The sequence below is a fragment of the Sus scrofa genome, chromosome 12 (assembly GCF_000003025.6).
Source record: "Sus scrofa isolate TJ Tabasco breed Duroc chromosome 12, Sscrofa11.1, whole genome shotgun sequence".
In the NCBI taxonomy this organism is placed as follows: Eukaryota; Metazoa; Chordata; class Mammalia; order Artiodactyla; family Suidae; genus Sus; species Sus scrofa.
Window position 1 is genome coordinate 31,399,588 of NC_010454.4, and position 14,069 is coordinate 31,413,656.

Here is a 14,069-nt window from a genome sequence, read left to right on the forward strand (position 1 = left end):
TAAATAATATACAACAGATGGAATAAGATTTGAAGGTATGGCTCAGCTGAGCACAAGACTCCCCCAAAAAACACAATAAAGATGAAAGGCAAGACTACTGAAACAGTGGGTTAAGTAGAAATGTGGGGAAACTCCCAGGATCACAAAGAAGAGTAGGAACAAACCCTGGGGCCTTCACGAGGGTAATTAATTAAAGGGCTATAGAATAGCTGAACCAGTTCCCTACTCTCAGAGCTGCTGGCTCAGGCATTCACTCCTAAGCTAGAGCCAAGGGAATGCATACCTCTCTTAAGGAACTGCATGATCTATCACTGGACAGCTATGCAAACAGTCAGCAAGCTTTGGGCAGGGAAAAAAAAAAAAAAAGCAGCGCCATGCTCTGAGTAACCTCCTACATCCCAACAGATGGAGAGATCCTCGGGGAAAGTTTAAATGATTGGGTATTTCCATCCTTCCCTCTTCTATCTCCAGACACTTTTTTCCCCCATCACGGATCTGGACCTACTTTCTTATTTGTCTGTTTTCTGTCCTTTCCCTTAATGTCATCTGCCAGTTGTCCTTGTGCCGGTCTCCAACATTCCACTGTTCCTCTGGTTTGCACTCTTAATCTCTCTGCTGGGAACCAGATATCAAATGTACATAAATATAAACATACAGAAATACAGATAAAAGTCTAAGATAATATACTAAAAAAAAAAAAGAAAAAAAATACAAGGGTGTTCCCATTGTGGCGCAGTGGAAACGGACTAAAATCCGTGAGGATGCGGGTTTGATCCCTGGCCTCGCTCAGTAGGTTAAAGATCCATTGTTGCCATGAGCTGTGGTGTAGGTTGCAGACACGACTCGGATCCCATGTTGTGGTGTAGGTCAGCAGCTGTAGCTCCAATTTAACCCCTAACCTGGGAATGTCCATATGCTGTGGGTGCAGCCCTAAAAACCAAAATAATAAAACAAAAATGTATCAGAGGAAGAAAGTCAATGTTAACCAAGCATCAAAAAAAAAATTTTTTTTTTAATTTTTTTAATTTTTTTTTTTTTTTTTGGCTATATCTGTACCTTGTTCCCGGGCCAAGTCGACAAGTGTATGCCACTGATGTGGATTGAGCCACAGCTACACTGCAACAATGCCAAATCCTTAACCCACTGCACCACATGGGAACTTCCTCAAAATAGTAAGTTTTGAGTAAAGTCCTGGATAGTAAGTGGCTTGGCTTGGTAATAGGCTAATATTCAGATATCCTTCAAGGGAACTTTTGACCTTAAAACAATGTTATAGAGGATCGGAATCCATGCTCAATTTCTACAGTGAGTATTTTTTTTTATATATTTTTGTATGACCTATTACATTTTTAAAAATCAAATTATATTTTAGAAACCCTATAAGAACTCTTTATATAAAGAAAATCTGTGGTTTTTAGGAAGGGTAAAAATAACTACTATTGATGTATTATGTGTAAGCTTAGAATTTTATATATCAGACATTTTTAAGTTAGGGTGGGAGTAATGAAGGGAAACACCTGCACAGACATAGCCCAGTGGACATTGCAATCATTAATTTTAATTACCTTGCTAACATTAACCTTTGTATTTATCAAACGTGATTATTCAAAGAAAATATCTGAAATTCAGCAGGACTTTTTCGAAGAAAAGAATTCTATCTTGCACTTTTAATCTGTTACAAGATTGTACCTACTCTGCTGTTGAAAACTAGCAAATAGTTTTATTTAGATATGCAATTGCTAATTTTTGCATATTCCCCAGTACCTTTATAATTTTATGACATATCTTTTTAAGTGTGATAATTCAGATAAATTCAGCTCATTTTTCTTTCCCTTCAAGCAGTTGCTTTTTCTATCTGTAATGAAAGAGAGAAAATTACTATCGTGAGGTAGATAATTCAGCCACACACTCCACCTCATTTCCTTGACATGGCTATCTGATTATTTCAAGTTACAATTTGAAATGTTAATTTGGGTAATTGCCTCCACTTTCTTGTTAATTTGAGTACACTCTAGGATATTATACTATGGAATCTCCTCAGAAATGAAATTAAGATTTTTTTAGGTCTTATAGCTTAAATCCAGTCTCTAAGGAATATCTAAAAGACAGTTGTGAACCATTTTTGGATTATGGGCTCCATTAAAATCGGGTAAAATTCCTCTTTTGAGAAATGTGCAATTATGCACACTTTTCATCCTTTTCAAAGTGTTTATGAACCCCAACTTAAGAACCCCTAATGTAGAATCCCAGGGAACACGAATGCCTTCTACAGCACTGCAAACATAACGATCTGTCTCTCATAAGAATCCCTTTACAGGGGAGTTCCCGTCGTGGCTCAGTGGTTAACGAATCTGACTGGGAGCCCCATGGGGTTGTAGTTTCGATCCCTAGCCTTGCTCAGTGGGTTAAGGATCGGGCGTTGCTGTGAGCTGTGGTGTGGGTTGCGGACGTGGCTCAGATCCGCATTGTTGTGGCTCTGGTGTAGGCTGGCAGCTACAGCTCCGATTCAGCCCCTGGCCTGGGAACCTCCATGTGCCGCAGGTGCAGCCCTAAAAGGACAAAAGACCAAAAAAAAAAAAAAAAAAAAAAAAAATCCCTTTACCAGTGGAAAAGTCTGTGAATCAGAAGCATCCAGGAGTCAAGCAGCACTCTGCATCCACCTAAACAGTGTGCCTCAGAATCGCTGATATTCCTTAGAGGCGCCCCAGGGAGCACCTAAATTGGTTATCCAACTTCATTAAGCAGGTTTCTTAACCTCTGGGCCTACTTCCTCATGTAAAAGGTAGAGATGACAACATCCAGGCAGGATTTGAGGATTAAATGAGGTAAATATACAGATGGCCTACAAGCACTTGAACAATGTTCAACATCACTGATTATTATAGAAATGCAAATCAAAACTACCATGAGATACCGCTTCACACCTGTCAGAATGGCCATCATTAATAAGTCCACAAATAACAAATGCTGGAGGATGTGGAGAAAAGGGAACCCTCCTGCACTGTTGGTGGGAATGTAAATTAGTAAAAACCACTATGGAAATCAGTATGGAGATACCTTAGGAATCTATACATAGAACTACCATATGACCCAGCAATCCCACTCTTGAGCATATATCCAGACAAAGCTTTCCTTAAAAAAGACACATGCACCCACATGTTCATTGTAGCTCTATTCACAATAGCCAAGACATGGAAACAAACTAAATGTCCATTGACAGACGACTGGATTAGGAAGATGTGGTATATATACACAATGGAATACTACTCAGCCATAAAAAAGAACAAAGGAATGCCATTTGCAGCAACATGGATGGAATAGAGATTCTCATACTGAATTAAGTAAGTCAGAAAGAGAAAGACAAATACCATATGATAGCTTTTATATCTGGAATCTAATATATGGCACAAAGGAAACTTTCCACAGAAAAGAAAATCATGGGCTTCGAGAATAGACTTGTGGTTGCCAAGGGGGAAGGGGAGGGACTGGGAGGGACTGGGAGCTTGGGGTACATAGATGTAGAATGTTGCCTTCAGGATGGATTAGCAGTGGGATCCTGCTGTGTAGAACTGGGAACTCTGTCTAGTCACTTATGATGGAACAAGTAATGTGAGAAAAAAGAATGTATGCATATAAGTGTAACTGGGTCACCATGCTGTACAGTAGGAAAAATATGTATATAAGTAAATGATTTTTTAAAAGTATCTAACAGAGCATTTGATAGTATAAGTCCATAAATAAGCATGACTGCTGTTGATACCACCTTGTTATTTAAAGTAATTAATTTAAATAATTAATACTTTTCTCTGTGATACATTTTCAGTATTATTTTCTAAAGCTTCATTCAACTTGGATACATTTGAAAATGTGATAGATGAGAGCTTTTCTTAGTAAGTAACATCTAATGTTATTATAGATCTTGGGTTAGAATGTAATCATCACAGGAAATTGTGGGTAAATGCCTGAGTCAGCATCTCATCTTTCAGTTGTTTATTGCTAACTAAGGAAACGCGGTTCTGCTCTGTTACATTACTTTCAGTGAAACAGTATGGAGACAGAACAGGTGTTTTCGCTCAGTACTGGAACCTACTGAAGGTTCCCAATAGAGAGCTTATATCAATCTCCATCAGTGTCTACATGATCAGTATTGTAATGCATTAGTGCAATCTTTATTTGAAATAACTACGTGTTCTGAAGTGCAGTCTTCGACATCTGAATTCACAAAATTCTGTAATGAAAGTAGGAAGAGGTAGTTTTATTTAAGAAAATTGCATATTAAAACAATATCTGGCCAGATATTCAATAAGAAGTCTTTAATAAAAACAGAACTTTCTGACTTCCTGGGAAATCAGCAGCATAAACACAAGCATCTCCCTTCCTTCACATGGAAATGAAAAATAGAATAAAAGAATGGGGTGGAAATCTTCAAAACACTAGCAGTTACAGGCAAATTTCCAAAACTTTTCAACATAGGGCAGGTAGGACCACATGGAAGAAAATCATGATGGCCCAACTTGCTACTCCCTCTACTAAACAACAATAGCAATTATGAGAATAACTGGAAGGAACTCTGGCAGGAGGGAACCCTTTAATGCATTCTAATTTGAAGGGGTAATGAATAAAGTAAAAAACTGACTAGTGGGCAAATGGACTCCTTTTTAACTCTATTATCTTGGTGAGTCAGTGTCATTTGTTGAAATGCAGGCAGGCATTCCAAGCAGATTCTGTGTCAAGCAGAAGGCCAGCTAGGGCTTGGTCCTTTAGGCAGCCTAAAACACTTTATACCTGAGGCACACTGGAGCATACAGGATACTTTGAATGTAAAGGGAGGCTGGCACAATGGCTTCTGCACCACATGCCACCTTGCTCTACACGGCCACCTCTTGTCCTGGCTCACAACCACTCCCCTCAGACTGTTGCATCATCCTTATACTCTCAACACCAGTGCACATGGACCAGCCTCCAGCCTGGGCTTGAGAGCATAACTTCAGCAACAGCTTGGCTGAGAGGTCCACACATTCTGGTAAAGGTTAAAAACCAGTTCTGCATAGGAAGCTCTCGACATTGAAGCCTGTATGAAGAGAAATGTATAACATACACACACACACACACACACACACACACACACACACACACGGAGTTCATTCAAGCTCTTATAAACATGCATGTGTGTGTGCGTGTACATACAAATATATGACTATGAAAAAGTCCATAGTATTAGGAAAATAGAGATAGCTATCAAGATTCAGAATAGACTTCGGGATTAAGATGGTAGAATGATTTCATGCCAAAACCTCCCCATTCTGCTCCTACACTTAGAAATGACATTTAAAATTATGTGTGTTCAAAAGATAAAAAACCAAGAAAGGAATGCCTGCCTGCACCCAAAACAGAGGGTAAAACTATAGTAATAACTAGGGTCTTAAGCTTCTGAAATTCACAGGTTTGAGATGAGCAGTTGGAGCAAAGATTTCTACACCCACTCGGGCCCAAATAATGCCAGAGCAAAGGAAGCAGGGAGCAGGCAACCTTCCTGCAAACAATACACCTTATTTCCTCAAGTTACTTATTAGGCATTTAAAAAAAAAAAAAAAAAGTCCCTCCAATTTAGGAGCTGTCTGGGCCTGCCACTAATAAAGTTGAAAATAAATATTTTCATCCACTACAGGTGGGAATATAACTTGACACAACATTCTTGGGAATCCGTTTTGCAGTATATATCAAGAGCTTTTAAAATGTCCATTTGAGGAGTTCCCGCCATGGCACAGTGAGTTAAGAACCTGACTGCAGCAGCTCAGGTCTCTGCAGAGGTGTGGGTTCAATCCCCAGCCTGGTTCCGTGGGTTGACAGGATCTGGTGTTGCTGCAACTACAGCATAGATCACAGCTGTGGCTTGGATTCAGTCCCTGGCCTAGGAACTTCTATATACTGCAGGTGTGACCATAAATTAAAAAAAAAAAAAGCAAATAGTCTATTTGGAAAAGTTTTTTTTTTAATTAAAAAAATGATTTTAATGGTCATATAGTTTAGCCTGATAATCCCACCTGTTGGTATCTTTGCAAAGAAAATAATGAGCAGTGTGCTTAAGATGTATATACAAGTATTTTCATCATGGCATTACTTATAATAGCAGAAATATTGATATTCAACTGCTGTGAATTTGTTGAATAATTATGTAGCTTTTACCCAACTCACTAAAAGTAAGGATGATCTTTTCTCCTACCAAGCAATGACCATCTGGTTACACACATTTATCTATGTGAGACTCCTGCCTCAGTTCAGGTATCCCTGTCTGAAGTTAGCAATATTTTAAGTTGTAAAATTAGAACATCAGTAATGGCTGTTTTTTGTCTTTACATTTGAAACTAATTAGAAGTTATTTAAGCAGAAGAGAAGTTTTTCTGGGATAAAGGGGGAATGCAGACCAGCAATATTTAAAGGCCTTCATAATTTTTCTTTTAGATCCAAAACTCAGGCTTGATATAGCATCTTCTCATTGTACTTGTTCTAGGTCTCAAACTCTCATCTTTGCATTCCTTATATGCTTTCCTTCAAAGCATATTTTTATTAAATAACATGATTTAATCAAAGGAAAAGTCATATATATATATATATATATATGTATGTATGTATGTATATATATATTATCTTTGGTGAAAGTCAACCCATACTATTTAGAATGAGCGTGATGGTATATACTTCCACATAAAGTAATTGTAATATTTATATATCTTTCTTCAGTGTTCCAAGTAAAAGGGAATATCTCATGTGATTCTGATGCCGTGTAGGGAACAACTTCACCTGTTTTTGTAAGGCAGACCTGTTCTCTAGTGACTTGATTAGTCAGAGCCAGGTAATAACTGTAAATATTTGTGTTGTCTTACCATTAAAGGAAAGTGGTAAGCTCACATATTTTCTCATGTTCTTGCAAATTGAAAGTAGGTCACTGCTGTAATGTTCCATTAAGAAATTTTATCAAATTTAATCTTGGGGTATTTTCTAGAAAATAAGCTATGCTTGAGTTATTTAATTTTGTTTTAAGTGGACAGATTATTATTAGCCTCAAGAAAAATAAGTAATTTCTTTCCTGGTACAATTATATTTCCAAAAAAAAAAAGTGACAGGAAAAATGTATTACTTAAGATTCACTTAGATTCATTGCTTCCTTCTTCTATTTATTGTCTACAGTGGACCAGACCCTGACCTAGGCCCTTTGATAACAGCATAAACAAAGTCCTTGCTGTCAAGCTGCTTAAGTAAATTATAAGGCAGAGATGCACAAACAAGTTAGCAAATAGGGACATGACACCTCTAGACAGTGAAGATTGTTATGCATACAAGCCCAATGACATGTAAGGGAATATAAGTGGGGATGCTACTCCTTTCTTTTAATGAGGTAGTATTTTAGCTAAGATCCAGCCAAGATAAAACCTCTATGGGAAGAGCTTTTTAGGCCAAGTACAGAAAGCCTTTCAAGTAGGAGCAATCTTTGAAGGACAGGAAAAAAAAAAAAAAAAAAACTGGGTTTGAGCAAGCAGAAAAGTAGCATGAGGTAAGAGTAGAGGTGTAGAAAGGAGCCAGATCATATAGGGCTTTGAACACCATGCTAAGGAGTTTGGATTTTATTTTGAGTTATCATAGGAGCCACTAATGGTTTTAAGCAAAAGGAATAACATGCATTGATCTACATTTTTAAATGATCATTCAGGCAGTTTGAAATCTGGACTATAAGCAGGAATGAAGAAAGCAGAACTAGTTGGCTGTTACATGATTGACATGACTGACAAGATGGTAGCAGTGTGGCTAGGTTTGGAGTAGCAAGGAACAAATATTTATTTTTAAAAAGAGAGATTAGTGTGTACAATTTTTTGGAACACTTAAAATTCAGTATTAATGTTTAAACTTGATATTCATGTGCAAATTGGGTCAATGAGTAACCCAAAGTCCAGAAGCACAAAGCAATTATCTGTCTTCATCTTGGATCTTAGACTACCTCATGTTTCCCTACTATTCCTTCCACACATTAATTAACTGTTGGATGTTTGCTTTTTCATTCAATGAGTTTCTGAGAATTGCAGTGACTGAAATGACTTAGTAATACCAAATCTGTAGTAACCATCTACTGTTCTCTACTGATACACAGGAAAAACCTAATATAGTTTGCAAGTCATAAAAATTAGGAAGGCACCGTATTTCCAGTATTCAGTATACACAAGCAGATATCCAGGGTGAACCAATCCCAGAGCTTTTCATAGAAGATCATTTCCAGGATAGTATTTCAGATATATACTTTAATCACATATGCTGCCAGCAGCCATAAGGTATGAAGGCATGGCTAGACAAGCAAGACCTAATTTCTCCCATAAGGCAGGAATATAGTTGTCAAGGGAATTTCAGGATGCACAATATCTAGGATTTAATTAAATAAAAAGCTATATACCTTAGTACTAACATGGTAAACAGATCATAACATAAAATGATTTCTAACACAAGGAGTTCTTCAGAAATTACAGAAAACATAGAAGGTAAAGTATAGTGAATTAGCTCTCGTCTGAAAAAAATGAAAATAATTCATTTCACAATTAGAACTCTCTGTAATAGAATGTCTAAAGTGTAGTTTATGTTTCAGTCCTATAACTGGACAAGCAAAATGTTACTGATGGTAAAAGGAAATATTTTCCCTCAAGGCCTGAAAATGTCCTCTTTCAAACTGAATGCATTCTTTTTAGGTTAATGGAATATGTATTCTGTAGAGTTCATATGAGGACAAACTATTAAAAACTCATCTCAGGAAAGACAGCAGCAGTAGCAGTTGTGTATAGTAACAGCTTTAATAATTATTTAAACAGTTAAAATTTAGGATAAAATAGTTCAATTCAGATCTAGAAGTTTCTGCCTTCAACAACAGACTGTTAATATTATTATTACAGATAGTATCATTTAAAGTAATAGCAAAGATATAGAAGGTTTTTAACGTTCTATCAGCTTTACAATTTAAAAGTACTATTTTGGGTTGTTTAATTGTTAAGGATCTGGCATTATCACTGCTGTGGCCTGGGCTCTGTCACTGGACTGGGAACTTCTGCATGCCTCAAGCATGTCCAAAAAATAATAATAACAAAATAAAAAGTACTATTTTACATCAGTATGTCCTCCCACAACCCTATGAGATAGGCATTATTATTTCTAATTTAAAACTATATGAAAAGATTAAGGCTCAAGAACTTAAATGATTTACTAAGTCACATGCTTAGGAGAATACCAGAACCCTAACCTAGGTCTTCTAATATTAAGTCTTATGAGTCTCATAGGAGTATAGCTGTTATTATATCAAAATTAATTGGCTTTTTGTCCCCTTGGGAACATAAGAATGGCAGGATACCTTATATTCAGTGTTACCTTAGACTTGATTAATTTAAATATGATGACTTTTCAGAATCTAAGATTCTATCTCTAAATTGGGGATACAGTCTTCATAAGGTTGTTTCAAGGATTAAGTTAACTAGTATGAAAATGCTTCGTGAAGTATAAAGTGCTGTATAAATAGGATTATGTTTTAGAGTTCATTTCTTAGTTTAATTAGAATCATTGGGTAATTTTCATGACTTACAAATATTCAGAATACAGCAACCAATTACACTGGTTCAGGACACTTTAATAATTTTCAATAACATATGGAAGGATACCTAACTCACTAATACAGTTGTTTTCTCAGGAGGTTGGTTAGGGAGAGTATCTGGGTTTGGTTTTGTTTTGTTTTTTTTAGAAACCTCTGTATTGTTCATTTGTTTTTTGGAGTAAGTATTTGTTACTTCTAAAATTAAAAGCATCCTTAAGTAAAATAAATTTTTAAGCATCATGGAAACCTCACAATGAAAAATAAAAACTCTCTTTGGAGTCACTTACAAAACATTGTATAAAGAGGTAATAATAAATGTACTTGTGTAAAAACCTTAAAATCGAGGATATAAGATAAAGAACTGAATTTTTAATAATTCTTTTCACAAATTTGTGACCTGAACTCATCCAACCAAGATTAGCAATTAGATCATAATGCTACACAATGGTCTTGGTGTTTCTCATTTATGTTATATTTTTATTTTTTGCTTTTTAGGGCCATACCCACAGCATATGGAGGTTCCTAGGCTAGGGGCTGAATCAGAGCACTGGCCTATGCCACAGCTATAGCAATGCAGGATCCCAGCCACATCTGCAACCTACACCACACGGCAACGCTGGATCCTTAACCCACTGAGCAAGGCCAGGGATAGAACCTGAGTCCTCATGGATGCTACTCAGATTCGTTAATTACTGAGCCACAACAGGAACTCCTCTCATTTATTTTATAATAATCCCCAAATGCTAAGTTAAAGTCAAAGTAGATACAGCATTGGGAGTGAGAAAATCTACTTCTTAGATAAGGCCTGAAGTAAATTCCTCAACGTCACTTTTGCCCCATTTATAAAATGAAAGGAATGAGCATTACAGCTCATTAGATTACAGGATAAAATGAAGTAACATTTGTGAAATTGTCTTTAGTTTTTATATAAAAATTAGTTGTTTGCACCCTAAATGATACCTTTGTCAAAATGTATATTCATTTTTACTAGTATAGAGGCAGAATAATATAGTGAAAAGACCAAATACCACAGGATTCAAATTCCAGCTCTTAACCCCTAATAGATTTGTGCTTTAGGGCTTCTGTAAGCTCTCTGAGTATCATTTTTCTCATATGTGAAAACGGAGATAACACTAACTCATAGGGTTGTTGTGAGAATTAAAGATAATATAACTGAAGTAACTACCCAGTTAAGGGTAATGTTTATAAAGTGGCTCATATCTGATAGGTGCTCAATATATTTTCATCATTATCTTCATCATAATTATAATCTTCACCATTCATTGTTATTATGTGAAAGGATTATTTTGTCCCTGCAACCTAGTCTGATATGATAAACTATTCTCTTCCTCCCTCTTTTTATTTATTTATTTTTTTTTGAGAACTGGAAAGGTGGTGAAAGATTTCTACTAGTGTAGGTTTATACAATTTATCATTATTCTATTACTTCACTGAGAACATATAAAAAACAATGTGATAAAACCCCTAAAAACAATTCTAAAGTAACATTTCACACTTTAACATAGCAGTAAGATTTGAATAGGAAACCCAACTTCAACTTGAATTTTTTTTCATGGATAAAAATTGGAAATAATGAAGAAATTTGTATCTGACCAGCAGCCTCTAGGGTTTCATACTCTCTTGTATGTGGAAAGGGCGGCTTTGCTGACTTTGTATGGAAGATAGAAATACTGAAATTGTCCATGGGTGGGTATAACGAGGCACAGTTCTCTGCAAGACTTTGACAGGTATTTCACCTATATGAGGAGGAGTAAGCCATATAGATATCTGGTGGAAGAATGTTCCAGATGCAAGTCCAATGCCTAAGGCAGGAGAATACCATGTTTGTTTGACAAGAACAAGAACGGTCTGGATGGAGTCAGTTCATTGTATCATTCAGTCCTCAACTCATTGTCTGCTTCTCAGAAAGACCTTTCCTAACCACCTATTTAATTTTGGGCATCTTTCCACCTCCAACTACTCTCTTTCACTCCTGTATTTTATTTTTTTCTTAGGACCCCACATTATCTATTTTTTATTTCTTTTCTTGTTAATTTTCTGTCTCCTCTATTAAAATATGAGCTCCTTGAGAACAGGGATCTTGAGTGTCTTGTTCACCACAATTTAGGTCACAAATAAAACAGTACCTGACACATAGTAGGTGTTCACAAAATATTCATATTTCCTTTTTTATTTTTTAGTGATTTCTATTTTTCCATTATAGTTGGTATTATTTCATAATTGTGATTAACATCTATTTAATATATTTAATGTATATGCATGTTTAGCATATATATTTAATACAGTTTACTTAGGAGTGAACTTAAAATAATGAGTCCCCATAGTTACTCACCCAAGGGCCAGCTTTTAACAGTGACCCTTAGTGGGCACAGGAGGAAACCGGCATCCTCACTCTGTTCTAGATGCTAGTCAGTTCAGCTGTTTTGGAGAGTGGTCCATCTCTGGCTCTAGGAGTCTAAAATGTACACTTTCTTTGACCCCTCAGTTCTACTTCTAGGAATCTATAGCAGAAATAAATACCCATCCGTATCCATGAATCTAATAAACAGAAATACCACTTGTATGTACAAATAGATGCCAGATAGTTCTTTCCACTAATATATGATGAGTACCTGTGCATCAGGCACTGAGAAGAGAGGCTGGCTCTGCTAATGTTGAGGGTGTCCTCGAAGCCCAGGTATGAGGCTGGTGAGACTTGAGGAGGAAGCAAATCAACGCTTCTCTCTTGTACATATACACCCTGGGTACCCCACACCATCAGGCAGGACTTTCTGACCAAAATACTAGCAGGAATGGCCATGCCTTTTTTCCAAAGCAACAGATCTGATGGAAGGGGAGTAAAGACTGTTGAAGCCATGAACTGTGAGGGAGGAGATGCAACATAAAGAGCCTCAGAGATGAGAAAGAAAGAAACCAAAGCAAGCCTGTACGAGTGACCCTCAAACAGCCAAGGCAAGAAAAGAATACAGGTGATATTTTTTTCAGAGTAGATCATTAACTAGTTTGGCCAAGCCACTGTAATAGTGAAGCACTTGTATCTTGTATAACATCTGCTGGAATTGTAGTTCTTCCAAAAGAATCTAGAGAGGATGTGATTATTTAAGCATGTACATATCTGGTCATACCACAGATTCCATGAAAGCAGTTTTGTCTTGCTTTGTTTTGTTTGAAATTTAGGTAAAATGGATATGTTCTCATGGTTAGAAACCATCAGTGGGAATGTACCTCGTGGGGTGAGAAATCCTAAAATAAGAACTCGACTGTATACAATTATTTACAGTCTCAATAGGAAAGGAAAGGTAGAGATACACAAATAAATCCAGGGAAGCATCACAGAGCTCTTTGATGGGCTTAGATATTTAAACAAATATATAAATGTTGGACAAAGGAACAACCTAGAACTAACAAAAAACTCTTAAGAATAGAGGCAAGAAGGTTAAAGCCAAAATTAAGTTTAAAAAAAATTAAATTAAAAATTAAAAGGGGGCCAAGCTATATTTGAAACATAATGAAGAAAAAGAAGATTTGGTAAGTTAATATAGAGGGGGAATACCTAAGTCGTTGGTGGTCTCCATGATCCCTGCTTCTTTGTGGTCATGCCCTTGTATGATTCCCTCCCCTGGAGGATGTGCAGGACCTGTGGTTTACTTGTAACCAGCAGAACTCAGCAAAGATGACAGATGTACTTGATAACATTGCATAAGACTGTAGTGCTCCTTTTGCTCAAGTCTCTCACTCCCTAGCTTCAAAGAAATGAGCTGCTGTGTTGGGAGACCCACATGGCAAGGATCTAAGGGTAGTCTCAGGCTAACAGCCAGGAAACTGAAGCCTTTGATCCTATAACCACAAGGAATTGAATTCTGTTTTCAATACTAAAACCTCCCCAGTCAAGCCTCAAATGAGACCACAGCCTTGACAGACCCTAAGCAGAGGCCTCATCTAAGCCTTGCCCAGACTCCCAACCTACAGAAACTGTGAGATAAAAAGATATATATGTGCGTGTGTATTATTTTAAGCTGCCAAGTGTGTGGTAGTTTGTAACACAGTGGTAGAAAATTAATATCATAAACTACTTGTATTTACTTCTACCTTCCTAGTTGAAAAAATGACCTTCAGAACATCAAGGCTAGAATTTTCCATGGTATAAAGAAACTTTCTTTTTTATTAGAGTAAGAGATAGAAATTACATTTTTAGAGCTTCGAGTCAACCTTCCGACTCCCCATGAGATGACTCTTTTCTATCTACCTCACCTCTTTGACTCTTTTCAGTTCAGTCAGAGGAAATTTGGGGGGTGTTGAAGGATACTCCCTCACAAGCATAATTAAGGCATGAGCCTCCAGAAGCAGACAACTGCTATTATGTTAGAAGTGCTGTCATGAATCTTCCTGAGAGCCACTTCTCTCCCCCTTCCCCATACGACGTCTCATC

The 14,069-nt window shown here is 36.8% G+C and overlaps 1 protein-coding gene across 4 annotated transcripts in view; it reads left to right on the forward strand.

Annotated features, from left to right (window-relative positions):
• STXBP4 (syntaxin binding protein 4) overlaps nt 1-14,069 on the forward strand; it is a 201,713-nt gene that overhangs the window by 122,472 nt on the left and 65,172 nt on the right. The window lies entirely within an intron of this gene.